The following is a 22,548-nucleotide window of genomic DNA, read 5'->3' on the forward strand; positions in this document are numbered from 1 at the left end:
GGGGGAAGCCAGATGTTCCATAACACTAGCTTAAGTGATAAAGTGGAAAAACAGAGAGAAAAAAAACCCAAAAAACAAAAAAACAGAGAGCATGGTCATCACCATCACTGGTGATGTCAACCTTACTGCCTGCCTATAACACACCATCTTTTCTGCGGAGTCCTTCTTATCCTGAACTACACTTCAGATCAGCAATGGGGTCAGGAACTGTCTGAACACTTTTCACAATTAACAAGCAGGTCCAACTCAGTCCTTCCAAACCATCAACTCTCTAGGATAAGAAAAGAGAATTTTATCAAACTACACATATTTCCCTGATATTGTCACTTACCTATCCCCATCCAACAGTCCATTTGAAAACCCATGCCATGATGAGCATATTATACTCATAAGGTAAAAATAGGCAATTGAAGAGACAGAGGAAGGGAGAGAGGAGGGAGGAAACACTGTCCTAAAGCTCCTGGCTCTTAAGATCAAGGTAGAACAATCAGAGTCAACAACAGAGCACCAGCAGCCTTCAGAGCTCAGGAATGCCTCTGGCCTCCTGGGGAGACATCCCAGCAGCTGTGCTTAATTTGAGTCAGTGCTGTCACCTCCAATCCCCCCCCCCCCATTCTGTCCCCAGACGGTCTCCTGGGAACTGCCCTTGGTCTTAGACTCTTCTCCTTACCCTGTTCTTTAATCCTTCCTCTTATGTTTGTCAAGTCACAGGGACACTGTGAAGATGAAAGATCTTAAGATTGCTTTAAACCTTCTAAAATGTTTAAGCATCAGGTATCATAGAGTAAGGGGCCTAAAAGTAGGGCAAAACAGATGTCAAACAACTTCAAGTCAGTATGGCATCATGTTACCACTGCTTGCTCCTTATTGCATCCTAACAGGAACCACTTTTTCTCTTTAAGATTCTCACCAACCTTAATGCACTTATGTAAACACAGTATTTTCTTCAATAATTATTACATCCAGTATAACTCCTCTAGGCAATATTTACATTAAGATCTGTCTACATTCATAATTTTGATCCCAGCTGTCTTCAACTTTCAATTACTATAGGCTGGCTTGAGCATTAATCTCCACTGAAAATGCTTACTCCTAGGGGATTAGAACCTAGCACTTCTCAAAACATACCTGATTGTACTCAACTGTAGCACTTGCTAGAATATATATTCCTGGGTCTCCAGGATCCAGTAATTGGCATTTTGTTTGTTTCCCAAGTCATTCTTCGATCAAGTATAGGACACAGCAAGTGAAACCACATAAAAAATAGAATTGTAGTGTTTTATGTATCAGTCAAGTACATATAACATAAAATGGTTCTACAGGGAAAAATATATTTTCATACAAAATAAATTAACAGTTAAGTATTGAGTGGTATGCTAATCTGAAAACCTGTTACTTGCATAGGTTAGATAATCACATTAAAATTCCTATGCATCTGTAAAGGGACAAGAAAGCATCAGATCCAATTTATGAAGGAATTTGATTTTCCACCATCTCTGTATCAACAGAACAATAAAATAAAAAGCAAAAGCCTCAATGGAAAATATATTTTATTTCAAAGTGAAAGAGCACCATCTAGTGACCCAAAAGTATAAATTATCAATGGACGTAGAGATAAACAACACAATCACCAACATATAACTCCAGGACCCAAATCAGCACTTGTTTGGAAAATGATTCTTTACATAATCAAGTCTCATAAGTATAGAGAAAAATAATCATGATAAAATTATGGTTTAGATTGTTAATGTGGCCAATACTAGTATATTCTTCATTTCCTCTATTGTCCTGCTTGAAAGTTATCTATGGGATGTGAATTCTTATTCCATCCAGGCTGAACTTAATATGCTTATTTCCAATCCTGAAATCCAGTTCTCTACATTCAATTAATGCTCAATGTCACAGCTTAAATGTGTCCTGCAAGGGACTGGGGTTTTATTCAGACCCCTTCTGGAAATACTAGATGATGAAAAAAGCCAAAGTACTAGCTTTATTAATGAACATAAAAGAAAATGGACAGCTATGAAGACTCCTGGAAGATGGCAGAGTAATAGGCAATAAGTGTACTGTCTCCCACTGCCTTAAAAATAATTGATTTGGGCATGAAAGTTCTGAGATATTTGCTTTAAAAATAATACCACTGCTTTATAATCAACCTTCAAGCTCTCTAAATACAAGGATTGTCTTAATCCTTTGGTTTTTTAACTTGCATGGTGCCAAACAAGTAGTAGATACTCATTAAGCGGTAGGTGAATGAACAGAAGGTGCCCTTATTTTTGGAAATGGCTATACAGAGGGAGGAGATGGAAACCCATGGGAAGAGCCTAAAACTTCATATCTAAGGTGACTGATTATATGTCCTATACTTCCCAGAACAGTTTTGACCTTAAATATTTTTATCTCAGTACCACTTTAAAAATACAAAGAACTCTCAGATGTCCATCCAGACTTTTGGTTTTTAGACTCATGCCCCATCAATCTGTTCACATCTCTGTAGTGTAATCCTATGGAAGAAAGGAAGACCAGAAAGTGATCCAACCTTTAATAAGTTATATGAAGCGATATGGATACAGGTGAGAAATGGGCATTTTATATGTGTATACTGCAAAAGAGCTAAACCTTTGAGCAAAAAAGGTTTTTATGATTTCCATATGGAAATTAATACAGAGTTGATAAGGCAACACTTGTTTTTATAAGAACACATGCTAAAAAACATATTTTCAGTAAAGATATATATTTAAAAGAGTTGGGATGTTTATGTGAGCTTAAGTGAAGTTTAGCTATGGTTTTAAAAGATTATCTCTTGGTACTCTGCTTGTACCCTCTGGTTTCCCATCCTTGGAAATATTCCCATTCCTGGAAACATGAGTAAAAATTTTTATTGCCTTTTCCTTTTCTCCTCAAACTTAAACCTCCTTTCCATTTCACTCCTATACCAGAGCAACATCTATACAAAAGACTTATGTCAGCCATTTCACTGTATTTATTACGCTACAGAAAGTAATGTGTTATTGACATATGATGAATTTAAGCCATCACTATTTCACCAATGATCTGTTTATAGCTCCTTTCCTGTCTCCATGACTGAATGCTGTTGCGAAAAGATTCAACACCAAAAATTCAAAGCAATGCTTTCATTCTCAGCATGTTCTCTTGGAGAGAAAAAACAACAGAAAATCGCTTATTTAACTAACCTGGCTGCTTCCACCCACAACACTCAAAATAAAAGGCATCATATTAAAATTGCACTTTTATTTATGGGGAAAATTTCCATATCATGGCCTGAAATCAAGATGGCTTTGGTACACTTTATGAATTTATATCAAACTGTCAAAATGGCCTCAAATCCATAAGAAGAGGGCAGTGGACAGAATTTACTTTCTTTTGGCTTGGAGCTTTCTTTTATTTCAAATTCTTCCTTAAAAGTTTTAGACTTCAAAACTGTCTAAGAAGAAGGACATTGGCTGGGGCTGCAGCTGGGTCTATCTAATACTGTTAGAAGTAGTCAGGGTTGACAGGCAGAGAGATATCTCTAACTTCTCTGAAATTCCCTACAACCACTGGGAATATATCCACAGCTAGCAAGTAGTTTCAAAGTACTTATTGGCAATTTTGTTTTTTAATAAGGAAGACTGTGATTGAAAGGTAAGGATTTTACCAAATAGGCAATATAAACCAAGACTCAGAAAAAGCCCTGGACATCTCACTGGGGCTTGGATCACACAGGGAAATGCTATGAAAAGGCAGCAGATATCACACAAAATGTATTAAAAGTTTTAATGACTGACTCTGTAGTAGATTCCTTTCACGTCATGGGGAAAATACGTAGATTCCACGATTATGATAAATTCTGAATCATAAGTAAATCATAAACAAGATCTGTGACCTTGGAAAAGTCACTGAATCTTTGGAGTAGAGTTTCTTCAATGAGGGAGTTTGGTCAGAACATTATTATACTTTCAAATAAACTAAATATCTTTGGTGTGAAGCAGTACTACAACATTCTTAAATAAAAAACTAACCTCATAAACAACTTTATTTTCCAAGTTTCTGGTATTTCATTATAAGAAGCTCACCTAAGACATCACAACCTAAATGTTTCCTCATTTAGAACCTCAAACTGTAGGCAGTAAACACAAACGTGTGAAATAGTGATTTGCCATGAACCACAACTTGCTTCAGAGACAGCAGCTTGGGCTTGCTTTCCTCATTTTGCATACTCCAGGAATTTGCAACTCTGCATCAATATAGATGAAATTCGAAAATAAACAAACAAAAAACTAGATGAAATTCAATATTCCCCTCCACTGGCATTTCCTGAATAATGTGCTTGTAGGCATCAAAAAAATGCAGTGAAAACCCCCATATAGAGATAGGAGTCTCCTTAAAACCCTATCTGAGCCAGTCACGGTTCAAAATTAGATACCACTCAATCCATGTGCTACTTTGATCACCATTCCTTTAAGCTGGCAAGTCACTGCTGATCAACAAAAGTGAATCTGACTCATGGGTCTTGTGGCCACGGCCCATATTTTTCTGTGAAACAAAAGTTTCCTTCTGATCTCCTGAGAAATACACTTTCCTTTTTAAGCAAAAATGTTATGTACAGGACAAATAACACACCAATATCACATTTTTAGGTGAACATATATACCAGGCAAGAGATAAAGAAAACCTGAACTGATTCATTAAATTTGGAAATTATTTCAAAGGAAATGGAACAGAATGATAGGAAGTCAATACACTTTAAGCTGATTTTGTAGCCAGAAATACAGACTCCAGATTATTTCAAAGAATGCTCTTTGATGACAAGAATCCTAATAAACTGAGTTAGAATAAAAAGGTAAAGGGAATATTGGGAGAGTAGGTAGAAGAATCCCAGCAAAATGTTGGTGAGCAGCTAAAGACATCAGATATTACAGGTAGGATTCAAAAAACACAGACCTAAAAACAAAACAAAACAAAGCACAAATCTCCCTGTTGCAGATACCTCCCAAACCAACTATGCTGCTTTAGCATAGGCATAAAATAATCCTTATTTATCTTATTTTAAAACAGAAGAAAAACAAAACAAAACAAACAAAAAAACAGAAGAAAATCTCCTTCCTAGTTCATTAGAGGGGGAGCGAGAAGAGAGAAATGCAAAGCAAATGAGTTTTAAAATAAAAAACCTAGTTTTCATGAGAAAAAGATGTTTCCATTGGTATCTATGACCACTTTACACACCGTGATGCCCCAGGATAACTACCTATCAAAACTCCACTTGGCAGAATAAAACTTAATACTCAACAAAGGAAGTGTGTTCTTGACATGACACTGGCATAAATGACATGAACAAATCAAAAGATAAAAGTATGACAAGTTCTTTAAGACCTTTCTCAGTTCAACTATTTGGCAATGATTGGAGATGAGGTGCCCTCACCACTATGATAAGCACTTTCAGGCAGGTTTTTGGTGAATAAAAGGGTGTGTTCACATACTAAGATGGAGCCAATGGACCCTTTATCCACTAGGTAGAAAAGAGCTATTAGCCTGAGAAAATGCACAGCTAACCAGAAGATACACAAGAACCTTTATTGAGGAGGAGGGGCAAGAGGGCGGAAGAGTAGGGTCCCCAAATCACCTGTCCCCACCAAATTACCTAGATAACCTTCAAATGACCCTGAAAATCTACGAATTCGGCCTGAGGTTTAAAGAGAGAACAGCTGGAATGCTACAGTGAGAAGAGTTCACGCTTCTATCAAGGTAGGAAGACGGGGAAAAAGAAATGAAACAAAAGGCCTCCGAGGGGGAGGGGCCCCGCGAGGAGCCGGGCTGAGGCCAGGGCGAGTGTCCCCAGGACAGGAGAGCCCCGTCCCGGAGAAGCAGGAGCTGCACCAACCTTCCCGGGCGGAAAGGGGCCCGGCCCGCAGGGAGTTGGAGCAGGACCCCAGGAGGGCGGGGATGCCCTCGGGCTCCCTGGGACACTAACAGACACCTGCGCCGCCCCGGGGACAGTGTGCTGAGCTCCCTAAGGGCTGCAGCACATTGACCCGGGCGCAGCTCGGAGGGGGCAGTGCGGCGGGAGCACGAATCCAACAGCACAGGCCCCGGAGCACAGGGCACTGGGACACAGCCCAGGATCCCGCCTCCCCCGGGACAGGCAGAGGTCGGGAGGGCCCAGGACAGCGCGGACACTCCTGCCCCGAGCTGAGCAGATCAGCGGCCCCGCCCCGGAGCCTCCAGGCCCTGCAGACGGAGAGCCCCGTAGTTAGTGCGGAGGCTGAATCCAGGGCTCCAGAGCTGCCGCAGCCACTGTGATTGTTCCTTCTGGGGCCTCACGGGGTATACAACCCCACCAGGCAGGGGGCAGAGCAGCTCCCCAAAGTGCTAACACCTGAAAATCAGCACAACAGGCCCCTCCCCCAGAAGACCAAATAGATGGACAAGTTCCAGGGGAAGTCAAGGGCCTTAAAGTATACAGAAACAGAAGATACTTCCCAATGTTTTTTTTTTTTTTTTTTGATTTCTGTTTGCTTCCCCCACCCTTTTCCTTTCTTTCTTTTTCTTTCTTTTTTTCTTCTTTTTTCTCTTTTTTTCTTCCTTTTTTCTTTTTCTCTTTTCTTTCCTTCTTTCTCTCCTCAATTTTTCTCCTTTTCCCAATACAACTTGTTTCTGGCCACTCTGCACTGAGCAAAATGACTAGAAGGAAAACCTCACCTCAAAAGAAAGAATCAGAAACAGTCCTCTCTCCCACAGAGTTACAAAATCTGGATTACAGTTCAATGTCAGAAAGCCAATTCAGAAGCACTGTTATACAGCTACTGGTGGCTCTAGAAAAAAGCATTAAGGACTCACGAGACTTCATGACTGCAGAATTTAGATCCAATCAGGCAGAAATTAAAAATCAATTGAATGAGATGCAATCCAAACTAGAAGTCCTAACGACGAGGGTTAACGAGGTGGAAGAACGAGTGAGTGACATAGAAGACAAGTTAATGGCAAAGAGGGAAACTGAGGAAAAAAGAGACAGACAATTAAAAGACCATGAAGACAGATTAAGGGAAATAAACGGCAGCCTGAGGAAGAAAAACCTACGTTTAATTGGGGTTCCCGAGGGCGCTGAAAGGGGCAGAGGGCCAGAATATGTATTTGAACAAATCATAGCTGAAAACTTTCCTAATCTGGGAAGGGAAACAGGCATTCAGATCCAGTAAATAGAGAGATCCCCCCCTAAAATCAATAAAAACCCTTCAACACCTCGACATTTAATAGTGAAGCTTGCAAATTCCAAAGATAAAGAGAAGATCCTTAAAGCAGCAAGAGACAAGAAATCCCTGACTTTTATGGGGAGGAGTATTAGGGTAACAGCAGACCTCTCCACAGAGGCCTGGCAGGCCAGAAAGGGCTGGCAGGATATATTCAGGGTCCTAAATGAGAAGAACATGCAACCAAGAATACTTTATCCAGCAAGGCTCTCATTCAAAATGGAAGGGGAGATAAAGAGCTTCCAAGACAGGCAGGAACTGAAAGAATATGTGACCTCCAAACCAGCTCTGCAAGAAATTTTAGAGGGGGACTCTTAAAATTCCCCTTTAAGAAGAAGTTCAGTGGAACAATCCACAAAAACAAGGACTGAATAGATATCATGATGACACTAAACTCATATCTGTCAATAGTAACTCTGAACATGAACGGGCTTAATGACCCTATCAAAAGGCGCAGGGTTTCAGACTGGATAAAAAAGCAGGACCCATCTATTTGCTGTCTACAAGAGACTCATTTTAGACAGAAGGACACCTACAGCCTGAAAATAAAAGGTTGGAGAACCATTTACCATTCAAATGGTCCTCAAAAGAAAGCAGGGGTAGCCATCCTTATATCAGATAAACTAAAATTTACCCCAAAGACTATAGTGAGAGATGAAGAGGGACACTATATCATACTTAAAGGATCTATCCAACAAGAGGACTTAACAATCCTCAATATATATGCCCCGAATGTGGGAGCTGCCAAATACTTAAACCAATTATTAACCAAAGTGAAGAAATACTTAGATAATAATACACTTATACTTGGTGACTTCAATCTAGCTCTTTCTATACTCGATAGGTCTTCTCAGCACAACATCTCCAAAGAAACGGGAGCTTTAAATGATACACTGGACCAGATGGGTTTCACAGATATCTACAGAACTGTACATCCAAACTCAACTGAATACACATTCTTCTCAAGTACACATGGAACTTTCTCCAGAATAGACCACATACTGGGTCACAAATCGGGTCTGAACCAATACCATAAGATTGGGATCGTCCCCTGCATATTCTCAGACCATAATGCCTTGAAATTAGAACTAAATCACAACAAGAAGTTTGGAAGGACCTCAAACACATGGAGGTTAAGGACCATCCTGCTAAAAGATGAAAGGGTCAACCAGGAAATTAAGGAAGAATTAAAAAGATTCATGGAAACTAATGAGAATGAAGATACAACTGTTCAAAATCTTTGGGATGCAGCAAAAGCAGTCCCGAGGGGGAAATACATCGCAATACAAGCATCCATTCAAAAACTGGAAAGAACTCAAATACAAAAGCTAACCTTACACCTAAAGGAGCTGGAGAAAAAACAGCAAATAGATCCTACACCCAGCAGAAGAAGATTTGAGCAGAACTCAATGAAATCAAGACCAGAAGAACTGTGGAACAGATCAACAAAACCAGGAGTTGGTTCTTTGAAAGAATTAATAAGATAGATAAACCATTAGCCAGCCTGATTAAAAAGGAGAGAGAGAATATTCAAATTAATAAAATCATGAATGAGAAAGGAGAGATCACTACCAACACCAAGGAAATACAAACAATTTTAAAAACATATTATGAACAGCTATACGCCAATAAATTAGGCAATCTAGAAGAAATGGACGCATTCCTGGAAAGCGACAAACTACCAAAACTGGAACAGGAAGGAATAGAAAACCTAAACAGGCCAATAACCAGGGAGGAAATTGAAGCAGTCATCAAAAGCCTCCCAAGACACAAAAGTCCAGGGCCAGATGGTTTCCCAGGGGAATTCTATCAAACGTTTAAAGAAGAAACCATACCTATTCTACTAAAGCTGTTTGGAAAGATAGAAAGAGATGGAGGACTTCCAAATTCGTTCTATGAGGCCAGCATCACCTTAATTCCAAAACCAGACAAAGACCCCACCAAAAAGGAGAATTACAGACCAATATCCCTGATGAACATGGATGCAAAAATTCTCAACAAGATACTAGCCAATAGGATCCAACAGTACATTAAGAAAATTATTCACCATGACCAAGTGGGATTTATCCCTGGGACACAAGGCTGGTTCAACACTCGTAAAACAATCAATGTGATTCATCATATCAGCAAGAGAAAAACCAAGAACCATATGATCCTCTCATTAGATGCAGAGAAAGCATTTGACAAAATACAGCATCCATTCCTGATTAAAACTCTTCAGAGTGCAGGGATAGAGGGAACATTCCTCAACATCTTAAAAGCCATCTATGAAAAGCCCACAGCAAATATCATTCTCAATGGGGAAGCACTGGGAGCCTTTCCCCTAAGATCAGGAACAAGACAGGGATGTCCACTCTCACCACTGCTATTCAACATTGTACTGGACGTCCTAGCCTCAGCAATCCGACAACAAAAAGACATTAAAGGCATTCAAATTGGCAAAGAAGAAGTCAAACTCTCCCTCTTTGCCGATGACATGACACTCAACATAGAGAACCCAAAAGACTCCACCCCAAGATTGCTAGAACTCATACAGCAATTTGGCAGTGTGGCAGGATACAAAATCAATGCCCAGAAATCAATGGCATTCCTATACCCTAACAATGAGACTGAAGAAAGAGAAATTAAGGAGTCAATCCCATTTACAATTGCACCCAAAAGCATAAGATACCTAGGAATAAACCTAACCAAAGAGGTAAAGGATCTATACCCTAAAAACTATAGAACACTTCTGAAAGAAATTGAGGAAGACACAAAGAGATGGAAAAATATTCCATGCTCATGGATTGGCAGAAATAATATTGTGAAAATGTCAATGTTACCCAGGGCAATTTACACATTTAATGCAATCCCTATCAAAATACCATGGACTTTCTTCAGAGAGTTAGAACAAATTATTTTAAGATTTGTGTGGAATCAGAAAAGACCCCGAATAGCCAGGGGAATTTTAAAAAAGAAAACCATATCTGGGGGCATCACAATGCCAGATTTCAGGTTGTACTACAAAGCTGTGGTCATCAAGACAGTGTGGTACTGGCACAAAAACAGACACATAGATCAATGGAACAGAATAGAGAATCCAGAAGTGGACCCTGAACTTTATGGTCAACTAATATTTGATAAAGGAGGAAAGACTATCCACTGAAAGAAAGACAGTCTCTTCAATAAATGGTGCTGGGAAAATTGGACATCCACATGCAGAAGAATGAAACTAGACCACTCTCTTGCACCATACACAAAGATAAACTCAAAATGGATGAAAGATCTAAATGTGAGACAATATTCCATCAAAATCCTAGAGAAGAACACAGGCAACACCCTTTTTGAACTTGGCCACAGTAACTTCTTGCAAGATACATCCACGAAGGCAAAGGAAACAAAAGCAAAAATGAACTATTGGGACTTCATCAAGATAAGAAGCTTTTGCACAGCAAAGGATACAGTCAACAAAACTCAAAGACAACCTACAGAATGGGAGAAGATATTTGCAAATGACGTATCAGATAAAGGGCTAGTTTCCAAGATCTATAAAGAACTTATTAAACTCAACACCAAAGAAACAAACAATCCAATCATGAAATGGGCAAAAGACATGAAGAGAAATCTCACAGAGGAAGACATAGACATGGCCAACATGCATATGAGAAAATGCTCTGCATCACTTGCCATCAGGGAATACAAATCAAAACCACAATGAGATACCACCTCACACCAGTGAGAATGGGGAAATTAACAAGGCAGGAAACAACAGATGTTGGAGAGGATGTGGAGAAAAGGGAACACTCTTACACTGTTGGTGGGAATGTGAACTGGTGCAGCCACTCTGGAAAACTGTGTGGAGGTTCCTCAAAGAGTTAAAAAGAGACCTGCCCTACGACCCAGCAATTGCACTGTTGGGATTTACCCCAAAGATACAGATGCAATGAAACGCCGGGACACCTGCACCCCGATGTTTATAGCAGTAATGTCCACAATAGCCACACTGTGGAAGGAGCCTCGGTGTCCATTGAAAGATGAATGGATAAAGAAGATGTGGTTTATGTATCCAATGGAATATTCCTCAGCCATTAGAAACGACAAATACCCACCATTTGCTTCAACGTGGATGGAACTGGAGGGTATTATGCTGAGTGAAGTAAGTCAATCGGAAAAGGACAAACAGTATATGTTCTCATTCATTTGGGGAATATAAATAATAGTGAAAGGGAATATAAGGGAAGGGAGAAGAAATGTGTGGGAAATATCAGAAAGGGACACAGAACATAAAGACTCCTAACTGGGAAACGAACTAGGCTGTGGTGGAAGGGGAGGAGGGCGGAGGGTGGGGGTGAATGGGTGACGGGCACTGAGGGGGGCACTTGACGGGATGAGCACTGGGTGTTATTCTGTATGCTGGTAAATTGAACACCAGTAAAAAATAAATTTATAAAAAAAGAACCATTATTGATAGAATGCCAAATCTCCAACATAATCAGCAATAAAAGCATTCAAATATAGTAACAATATGCTCTTTTAATTGTTGTGTTTTTCAACTTTAGAAGGAAATAAGGCATGAGAGAGGGAAGGGGTAAATTGGGCACATGTCTTTTCTCTGTTAAGATCCCTGGATACTTTATCAATGATGTTTATGTCGTTTGAAACAAGTATATGGACTCTGTAAAAACCTAGGAATAATTTCAGAGAAGAACACGAAATGCAAACAAAGTATAAAGCAAAATCAAGGCATAACAGGTAAAATAATCAAAAAAAGATAAATTTAAGAAGTGTGAGAATTAGGAAAGAGTAAACTACTTTATCTCACAAACCACCTTATCTTATGGAGTGTAAGCTAAACTTCAAGCATAACTGCAGAGTTGCTGTTCAGAGAGAAAGAGGGCAAGACAAATCCAAAGTACAAGAGAAATCTAGCTCTGGAGCACAGAGTGTGGAAAAAGAAAGTTAAAAACACAAAGCTTAACTCAATTAGTTTCTGAAGCCTTTTGGCATCCAAGCCTTATATTCCAGAGATAAGGACAAGGATTCTGGCAAGGGGAAGGAAAGGAAACTTAAGTGCCAGGAGGAAATCTGGAATAGTCTGAATGATTTGTCTGTAACAACTCTACTGAAAGGATCCGCAGTGCTAGGTTACCACAAAGGAGGATGGGAATGTACATATGAGTGAGATACAGACACTCTTGTCACAGTGGGAACAAAGCCCAAGACACAAGGCATGACAGAAACAACACTGCAGGGACCCAGGATGAGGAAGGAGAACCCAAAATGAATGGAATAGGAGTCCCAGTCCCATACTCAATGGTCCATCTGACGAAGAGGGGAGCATTGCAGTGGGGATGGAGGCATATGCCAAGATAAAGCCTCCCCAGGAGACTGTACTGAGATAACAGCAAGTTACGCAACAATTTTGAGGAGCCAGAAGTGACTAATGGTCATTCTCTCTCCAAGGAATACTGATGTTCACAGTGTTCATGGAAGGTCCCAGTAGTATTGCCTGTGGTCTAAACCCAAAGTGCTGTTATCTATGGCCAGGGTAGACTGTTCCTTTTTACAACAGCTGGGACTAATCGTGAAAAATCCTAACACAAAACTGCTGGCTGCTGTTACCAAAAAGCAACCATGCATTTAAGGGTTCACATGCATTAGACAAGGAAAGTACCGTAAATGAAGACTTGACCACATCATACCACATATACAATCTGTTTGTTTTATAACTGGCCTACTAAGAGAAGAAATTTAAAAAACTAGAAATTCTGTTTTTTGAAGATAAATGAGGCACAGTTAAGGACGTATGTAAGAAAGAGCAAAACTCTTAGGAATTCAGTTCTAAAAGTAACTTGGCAACTCAAGACTGGCAAAAAAATTCTCCGCCTTTCTCATCTTTGTTGTAAGATCTAATGAGAAAGTTTTACAGATTGTACAGAAGAGCAGTTAATTAAGGGTCCATATGACTCCAGGTACTGAAGACTGTGTCAAGCTTGCTCATGATATCAAGTAAGTTAGTAATTTTCACAAAAATTAAAAGTACCTAATGTTAAGTACATGAGCTTTAAATTATTGAGAAAATCTGGCAATCCTTTCTTCTTATTCCCACTTTCTACAGACTAGCTGAAAATTTGTTCATAGTTTTTTTATGCATCACACATAATGAATACAATTGTCATATCTCTTTCACTATAACATTATTTGGTATATTATTTATTTACTTCATATTTTTTTTGATAACTCTTGAGTGGGAACCAAGGGTCTTTTTTCTTTTTTTGGAACCAAGGGTCTTAATCTCTCAGTCCAAAGAGATTTATATCTTCTGGGGCAAAAAATTAAAAATTAAATTATTAAATCACTTCAAAATGGTCCTTTATTTTTCTTAATAAAAATATCTAAAGTTACCTTGAACCCTAACAATTTCTAAATTAGAATTTACCAGACATTTATCCAAAGGTAATACTCCTTTGCCCCAGCCCACAGCAACTACATTCTCCTTTCTCCCTTTAAGATTCCAAGTACTACAACTCCTGTAAATTAAAAACAAAATTGAACATACACTAATGGACCCACAGAAAACTAGGCAAAAGGCACAGATAAATGATTCAACAGAAAAATGGTCAATAAATATATAAACTTGAATAAATTTCAACCTTACTAAATAATTTTTATTTATAAAACTGGAGGGGAAACTTTAAATTATAAGGCTAACAAGGATATAGTTAAGCCAACTAACATACTTTTGATGAAAATAAGACTTGGCGCAAAATGCCTGGAGAGTAATGAAGTACTGGAGACATTCAGAAAGAATCAGGTACTGTCATTTTATTTTAAGGATACACATATATTGAGGAGAATAAAAAGAAAAACAAGCTTAGAAGCAGTGATTACTTCTAAGTAATAAGGTTTCAGGTAATTTTTATTTTATTTTATGCTTTAAGTTCTTCTGTATTTTCTATCATGAAAAAGTATATATTTACAATGTGAAAAAAAAAACTCATTAACTTTAAATGAAGATTATCAGTAAAGTCCTGAAATCAAATCACATTCTTATACTTTAAATCTTGTCAAAACTCCTTGTTTTCCAAGCACAGTGTTTTAAGAATTTTCTTGAAAATTTAGACCTTTAAAAATGTTAATGATAGTGACAAGTATTTTCTCAATTTGAAAAATTCCTTCTTTCTCATCTATAGTTCTGTGACAGGCTTTTTGCCATGCAGTTTCTGAACTTTACCTCTATTTTTTGGGCCATTATCCTTGATATTTTATCAATGTGCTTTCTGGCTCTGAAAACAGACTTCCCAAGTGAAAATGGAGCAGGAATATATAATGACAGGGTTAACAGCAGTTGAAAGACATGTTTGGAACAAAGTCCAAATAGTTGGCGAAGGCCATATGTTTATGGCCACCACTAACTATACATGGAATTCTTTTAAACATGTATGGTCACATCTCTTTCTTTCTTCAGCAACTGTTTCCAAAATAAATGGAAACAAAAATAATCCTGGTAATGGGAGTTCAGTGCTCCTTCTTAAAAGAATTCTCCAATGTCCCCACAAGCAAGGACATTTAGAAAAGCATCATTTACATATCATTCTCAGGGTGTGATTAAACCACCCATTAATACAACTAAATAACCTTAAAGGATAGTGCCCCTGTAACAAACATTTTCACCAGAATTTCTTTGTCTTCTCAGTAGAGAAGTCCAAGAATTGAGAACGTACCTGGTTACACTCCATTAGCTGCTGCCCAGGGCCATTCTCCATCCTTGGTCCTGCCCTGCTTTGTGCCTAGAAGCTGAACCAGCATCTCTGGCAGCAGCTGTGCAGTTCCCTAAGCACAACACCACTGAACACACCCTTGCCATGGTCCCCTTCCATGGGGGTCCCATAATACTCTGTCTTCTCCTTGCCTTACAGCCCATGGGGGTCATGGCTTCTAGCTGTTGCCAGTTTTTGTGCCTCATCACCTGTTGTCAATAACTATTTGCTTGTCCTTTTACTCTGTCCTTCATTAGAGTTTATTTAAATCTTTTGGAGTTAATTCTATTTTCTGTCAAACCAAGACTGCTAACACGTTTTCCACCAATCCCTTTTCTTCTCTTGATGAAAAAACGTACAGAATGTTGGAGGTGGTGAAGTAGAGAAGTTCACATTCCATGTTTGTGCTGTCTCCTTTCTTTGTAAAGGCACTAACTTTACAGGGTAGACTCCATGCCTTATATAGGTTAAGATTCCTTAGGTCTCAGCAGATACTTTTTTGAAAATATTGATTTCTTATTGTTCAACACAAGTCAACTTCATAACTATAGCAGAGAACTGTGACATGGTTTTCTCTCTCTTCCTCTCTCCTGTTTGTTCCCCTCCCCTCTTTTATCTCCTGGCCCCAGAAGCTATTATACAAATGTATTTTTATCACAAGGTCATGTGTATTCTGGTACATTAACTGGAAGTATCCTGGCACCTTCAGATATTCGTTGATAAATGTGTTGTAATGTTTATAGGATCTTTGAGAAATATGTGTGGATTCAGCAGCATTTAAAAATTTCTTTAATATTTCCTTGGCTTCCATACAACTTTTTACCTCGAAAGGCATTTGTTTGTATGTTCCACCCCCCCCCAAAAAAAATACTGTTTTGACTATATACATACATTTTGATGCCAACCTCAAATCTTTGGAAGTGGGATTTTTGCAAACCATTAAATGATTCTAAAGTCAGAGTTTCTTACTGAAGCAGGGGAGGTCTATGGATCATCTTTGTGGGGCTGGTGAACCTGCCTCTAACTACATTCAAAGACTGTGTACATGCACATTTTTAGTTTTTCTGAATGGATCTACAGATTCTCAAAAAGGCTGAAAGAGTTGAGAAGTCTTCATCTAAGCAGAAGAAATTTTATAAAGACATTAAGAGAGCATATTTTAAAATACTTTTAGGATTCAATTTTGGTTTGGCATTACTGCAAAATGATATTTGTCTTCTATTTAGAAATGTTCAACCATTACATTTTGGGACATAATTTCAGCAGTTATATTTAAAACATAAAAGCTAACTAAAAAGATGTCACCAAATTTGTGTTTATCATCACTTTCAGTTATTCTAAGAGACACGGGAGAAAGTAGTAACAGAAAGAATGGAAGGTCTGTGAGAGAAACAACTATATCAAGTCAAGTCCTTTAAAAAAAATCCTACATATTTTATTAGAGTAAAAATCCTAGAACTTTTATCATTCTGCTACAGGAATAGATCTTTATTCAATAAATGATACAAAATCTTGTTTCGGAACATCCCCTACAGTTATACCAAAGAACTTCAGAGCTGGAATGGAACAAAGTTCTAGTCTTCCTTCCTTTCTTCATCAAGGTTCATGGATTGCTCATCAGAATGGGCCAGGCACATCCCACAAAGTCCAGTCACTGAAGTGAGGACACCTCAATTCAAGCCATAGGTGACCATAGATTTTAAAACCTCTCTACTCCCAGCATGCCTTTCTCCAAATGTCATCTAAGACTGCTGCATTTTTAGTGACAGAAAGTGCGCCATTTCACAAAAAAGCAAAAGTTAGCTGTTAACCATAATTTCCTAAAACCATCTTTCTCATCATAAACCTTCCATGATTTCCCAACCTTCTAGAACTAAAAGTTCAAATTCTTTGTTGTGGTCTTCGAAGCCCTCCTGATCAGGACTGCACCCAACTGTTCAGCTTTCACTTCTCTTCGTTCCCTTCAGACAACCTGCTCTACAGCCAAACCTAAATGCTCCCCGTTGCACCAGAATGTCTTCTTTGCCTGAAGCTATCCAACACTGCACTGTTCCTACTTTTACCTACATCCGTCCAATCCTCACCACCTTGCAGTTAACACAAATGTCCTATTTCTCCAGGTCCCTCCAGGGCATTGTAAATCTCTGTTGGCTTCTATTATCACTGCCCAGTCCTCAAACAGAAGACAAGTATCAAGTCAGTCCTCAGTTCCCTGTTATGTGTTACCCTATTGTCCACACACCTACTGTTAACTCTGCAGCCATCTTGATTTATGGTAGCCACCATGTCCAGCTTTTATATCTTTTACTATACCTTCAAATTAGATAATATCTGGATTTCCCCAGAGTCACTGATATCTGCTTCTTGATCTTTCTATGCATCTATCCCTTCCTCTTCTGCACTCAAGTGCCCCCCCCCCCCCAGCACAACCACGACTGCCTTCCGACTCTGGCACAGCCATCAATATGCTCCTGGGTCATTTTATCTCCGGGCAATCACCCCCACTTGCCTCAGCTCTTCTTTCTATGAACTGATTTTAAGTGAAGCAACTCTAATTTTCTGAATCCTCAATCTCTGGCATAGGTTATGAAGTTAAAGTAGGTGTCCACACACGCAGTTGTGAGAACAACAGTAAGTGGGATAGCTTAAGGGGCTTAGCATAGCGTCCTTATGAGAGTCCTCCATAAAAGTCAGCTATTATTAATGAGTGGTTACCATTCTAGCTCTTCTCTAGATATATTCTTTGTTCTTACTTCTTTTAGAGATGTGCTCTGATTTAGAGTCCAACAGGTCTACATAACCTCTAGATCCCCTTGATAAAGCTAAGACAGCCCTTGTGACAGCATCACAGACACTCCAGCTGGTGCACACTGACTGAGCAACCAAACCTTCAGAGCCTTCTTATGTCAACTGGTGTTTAGCCCTGCATTTCCCCTCCCTGGACTATCAAGTGCAAACAACTTATCTTCTTTTTAACTATGGTTTTAGTATAAATTATATTAAAATGTCTCAGATTAGCCTTATTCTGTTAGTGTCTGTGTTTTTTTTTTGTTTTTTGTTTTTTTTTGTTTTGTTTTTTTAATGGGGAACTCTTACCGGACTACTAGTATGCTCATAGAGACACATGATAAGCAAGAATATGATATTGCTGTTATTTCTGTTATTTAGAGAAATTTTTTATATGCTATTTGACATTTGATATGTTTTATTTTCCCTCACTTTTTAAGGAGTATTAGGAATGTTCAACATATCAGCAGGGTAACTCCTTGATGAAGATAGGTTTTCTCTGTAGCTTGTGAGAGGAAAATATTTGAAAAGAGAAAAAAAAAAGGCAAGAATAAAAATGGAATGTATTACTTTTTCACTTTGCCATCACTTTAATGTTACTCTCAAAAGAAGGAGAAGAAGGAGAAGAAAGAAGAAGAAGAAAGAAGAAGAAGAAAGAAGAAAGAAGGAGAAGAAAAATAATATTAGGTTAAGGCCACAATAAGAATTCTAAAATCTGAAAAGTTATGTAACTAATTTAGCATAAATCTTTTTTTTTAGTTTATGTGCTACCGAAGCAAGCACTAGCATAAATCTATAACATCTCTACAACATGCATTTTCACAGCACAGCATATCAATGATACCTCCATATTATAAACTACAGTAAAAGCATTTTAAGATTTTAAGTTTTTTTAAATTTTTATTTATTTATGATAGTCACAGAGAGAGAGAGAGAGAGAGAGGCATAGACACAGGCAGAGGGAGAAGCAGGCTCCATGCACCAGGAGCCGGACATGGGATTCGATACCAGGTCTCCAGGATCGCGCCCTGGGCCAAAGGCAGGCGCTAAACCACTGCACCACCCAGGGATCCCCATTTTAAGATTTCTAAAAAAAATTAAACCAGGTCATATCTGCTAAATATTATAAAAGATTACTTAGACAATTTTAAGGAGTTTTCATTTTGCAATTTTAATTTAAAATTTAAGAACTGATTTAGATAGCTTTGAATTAACATATAATAAAGACACTTAAACCTGAAACACTTTGTAGGCCAGCTTTCAGACATTTATTCAAAAGTTCACACAATTCAGTACGCAGGTCCTCAGCCCCAGCTACCTAAATACTTCGTATTTTACTTCCCACATTTAGGAATTGAGGCCCTAATTAGAAATGACAAATACCCACCATTTGCTTCAACGTGGATGGAACTGGAGGGTATTATGCTGAGTGAAGGAAGTCAATCGGAGAAGGCCAAACCCAAACATTATATGTTCTCATTCATTTGGGGAATATAAATAATAGTGAAAGGGAATATAAGGGAAGGGAGAAGAAATGTGTGGGAAATATCAGAAAGGGAGACAGAACATAAAGACTCCTAATTCTGGGAAACGAACTAGGGGTGGTGGAAGGGGAGGAGGGCGGGGGATGGGGGGGAATGGGTGATGGGCACTGAGGGGGGCACTTGACGGGATGAGCACTGGGTGTTATTCTGTATGTTGGTAAACTGAACACCAATAAAAAATAAATTTATTAAAAATTTTTAAAAAAAGGAATTGAGGCCCTAAATACTGAATATCTTGGAATCTTTAGCTCCCTCGCTGTTAAGATATAAACAGGGTGTAAGTTAGTGAAGTACAGTGCATGACAGGAGAACGTCAAATTAAATTGCCATGAACATTCACAAAAATGTCTTCCAAATAAAAATAACAATTACTGAATCCTTGAGTTTAGTACTGATCACATGAGCAAAGCTGAGCCAACAGCAGTTCAGAGAATACTAGTTAAAATAAAAGAATATACATTTGGGACATGCTACTTATATTTAGAATGGTGTAAAATCTTTCCTTAACAAAATGTGGACAGGAAGGTGGGGTTGCTTTGAAAATGATATGCTTTCATTGTTGAAAATGTATCTTACCAGTCTTGATATTTTTGGGATGATCCAAATTTTACTATGATTTACATCACTAAAGAAATGAAAATATGTATGCTGAGTCAGTGACATTTTCTTGCCCTCACACCCATTTATTCTCCCCACTCCATTTTCAAGGGAACAATAAATCAAAACACTATGCACATGGGGTCATTCTTCTACTGCATTAATCTGGCTAGGCAGTGCCCCTGCCATTGCCCTGGACTCCCACTCCACGGCTCTGTGTCCAAGACCAGGTGTGGTTTTAATCTGATTCGCAGACTGATTTTTCTTGGAATATAACTCAACATGAACCACTTCTGCAACTACCAGACACTAAGTGGCAATATAATTGGAGAAGACTACCGCTATCCTGCCAGAAATGATCCAGACTTTCAAACCAGCAGGAGGCAGTTTTGTAGGTAGGGCTGATGGGGTGACTAAGAACTGTACTGAATCAAAAGGGAATATTTCTGTGTTGCATCCAATAACACAATGCATAGTCTAATGTTATTATAGACTGGAAAGATTTCATATGCCCTGTGGACTAACTTTATTGTGTGCCTGGAAAAGAAAAAGTACTTGGATTCACTGGCAGATTTCAACAGATCTACCCTTCCCTGTAACACCTGCTTTTGTTGATTAAATTTTAACAAGTCTTTTCTCTTAATAGGTTCAGTTCTTAATAGAGTGAGAGGAGAGATACAATTGGTACCATATTTTATGACATGATTATTATTAAGTACAAAAATATCCTTCTAGAGCAGGAGAAAAAGTATTTTCCCCTTCTGGGACCTTATCTTAGAATCCAAAATTTTAGTTGGAGAAAACTCAAAATGCTTTGTTTGTGCCCTGATCATTTGAACTGTTGCTTAGATAAGTTTAAGTTTTCACATTTTCGATATTAATGGGATTCTCATGTCCTTGGTAGAGAACATGTTTTAGGATTCACATTGGAGTTTATTATGTGCAGCCTCATTAACATAAATGTCACTAATTTACAACATGAAAGTTTTGAGTTAGGCTAGGAGTTACCTTTTCTTTGGAAATGAAGAAAGTGCCTTATAGTAAATGAATGTAAATAAAAACGTCTGGGCTATTCAAACACCATAAGGTCCTTTAGAAGCCAAATTTGTACATTTTAAAGCACATAGTACCTATAAAATCATAATAACTAACCATGAACTGGTCTCCCTAGGAATCTTAGTCCATAATTTGGTTATGTAATCCACGGGAGGGAAAGAAAACTTTCTTCTAATAACAGCCTTTGCATTCAGATTTTCCTTAATTGACACATTATAATAATCTTGGATTATTCTAGGTTGGTGATGATTGACTGAAATGTTTGTTCTCACATAATCTTCTGGTTATTGTGAGGCCGAATGTCGAACTTGCCCAAGTTTAGTACTCCATTTTCATTTCCTCGGTGTTCCTCAATTTTATCCCACCAATTTTATGCTTTTATCTACATCAGGCAAAGATTGAAGAAAATTAAAGGCATACAATTTAAAACCAACTCCTTTTCCTGTTTTAAGACGAAAAAAGTGGGAAATGCCCAACCTGGAACAAAAAATGGAAATTACTGACCAACTTCAAAGCTGTATGTTTCTCTTCCCTGAGCCAGGAGCAGGTTTTATGCTTACTCAGAGTTTTTGCCCTTCTGCTGTATCAGCATATATGCATATATCACCTTCTTCACTTTCTATATACTTTTACAGCCTTAAGCATTTATTTCTTTCCCTTTTAACCACAAGTGAATTCCAGGTCCCTTCCAAGTTAATGGGTCTCTTTGCCAATAAGGTGTCCGGAAACGATACAGCATTCCATATAATTTTCTCTGTAATCATATAAACCAGATTTTTTCCCACTTCTGTGGCTCAGTCTAAGGTCTTTGGGTATGTAAACTGAATTATAATAGATCCTTGATGGAACTGTGCTTCTGGCAATTTTCAGTAATTTCTAGCTTTTTTCGTTTGATCATTTGTCTAATTAAATATTCAAAAGCTGGATGTAGGCAACTGGTTATTATCAGGTATGAGTCCTGGTTCTGCTAATATGAATTCTATTTCCTCACTCATAACATAGTTTTGATAATACTATTTCATAGTAAGTGCTTAGTGAACATTAGCATGTGTTACTGCACCTGTGTCTCCTGAGTGCCCCAAAACAGCACTAACATTAGCTTTGAGTTTTCACTTGGCATTCCTTCCAGTCTCTTTTCCTGCTTCTCTTCCTCTGTTCCTGGGGTACTTCTTTGGCACTCTTGTATGTCATTTACGTGAATAATCCATCAACTCATGTAGCTTTATCCAAATGCTGACGTTTTCTAATTCCAATTTCCCAACCTTGGCCTCTCTATAGTTTCAGCCACCCAGTAAACTTCTCTTTATCCTCATAATCTCCAATTTCAACATGGCAGGCCCCAAATCCATAACTGTCCTCTGTCCTCTTGGTAGAAATGGGGATATTCACAGTTTAGACAGGAAACACATGATCTTGTCTTACTCTAGTGCAAACACTGATCTGTGCTCACAACTAAACCCCTCCTGACTCTCTCCTATATGAGTAATTTAATTTTAGCAGTACTGGTCAGGGAGACACTGTCCATTATTAGGAATCATCATGCTTTTTTTTTTCCTTTGAAAAATTCCAAAATTTATT

At 38.4% G+C, this 22,548-nt stretch overlaps 1 protein-coding gene across 6 annotated transcripts in view; it reads right to left on the bottom strand.

Moving 5' to 3' along the window:
- Positions 1-22,548, bottom strand: part of BICC1 (BicC family RNA binding protein 1) — a 279,085-nt gene that overhangs the window by 39,268 nt on the left and 217,269 nt on the right. Inside the window, exon 1 of one of the 6 annotated variants that reach the window (XM_055308895.1) lies at positions 1,129-1,197. The exons of the other annotated variants lie outside the window; for them this stretch is intronic. The gene's annotated coding sequence lies outside the window, so the exon portion shown is untranslated. Of the gene's footprint in view, positions 1-1,128; positions 1,198-22,548 lie in introns of those variants that run through there. 6 annotated transcript variants of the gene reach the window in all.

The sequence above is a fragment of the Nyctereutes procyonoides genome, unplaced genomic scaffold (assembly GCF_905146905.1).
Source record: "Nyctereutes procyonoides isolate TBG_1078 unplaced genomic scaffold, NYPRO_anot_genome, whole genome shotgun sequence".
Taxonomy (NCBI): domain Eukaryota; kingdom Metazoa; phylum Chordata; class Mammalia; order Carnivora; family Canidae; genus Nyctereutes; species Nyctereutes procyonoides.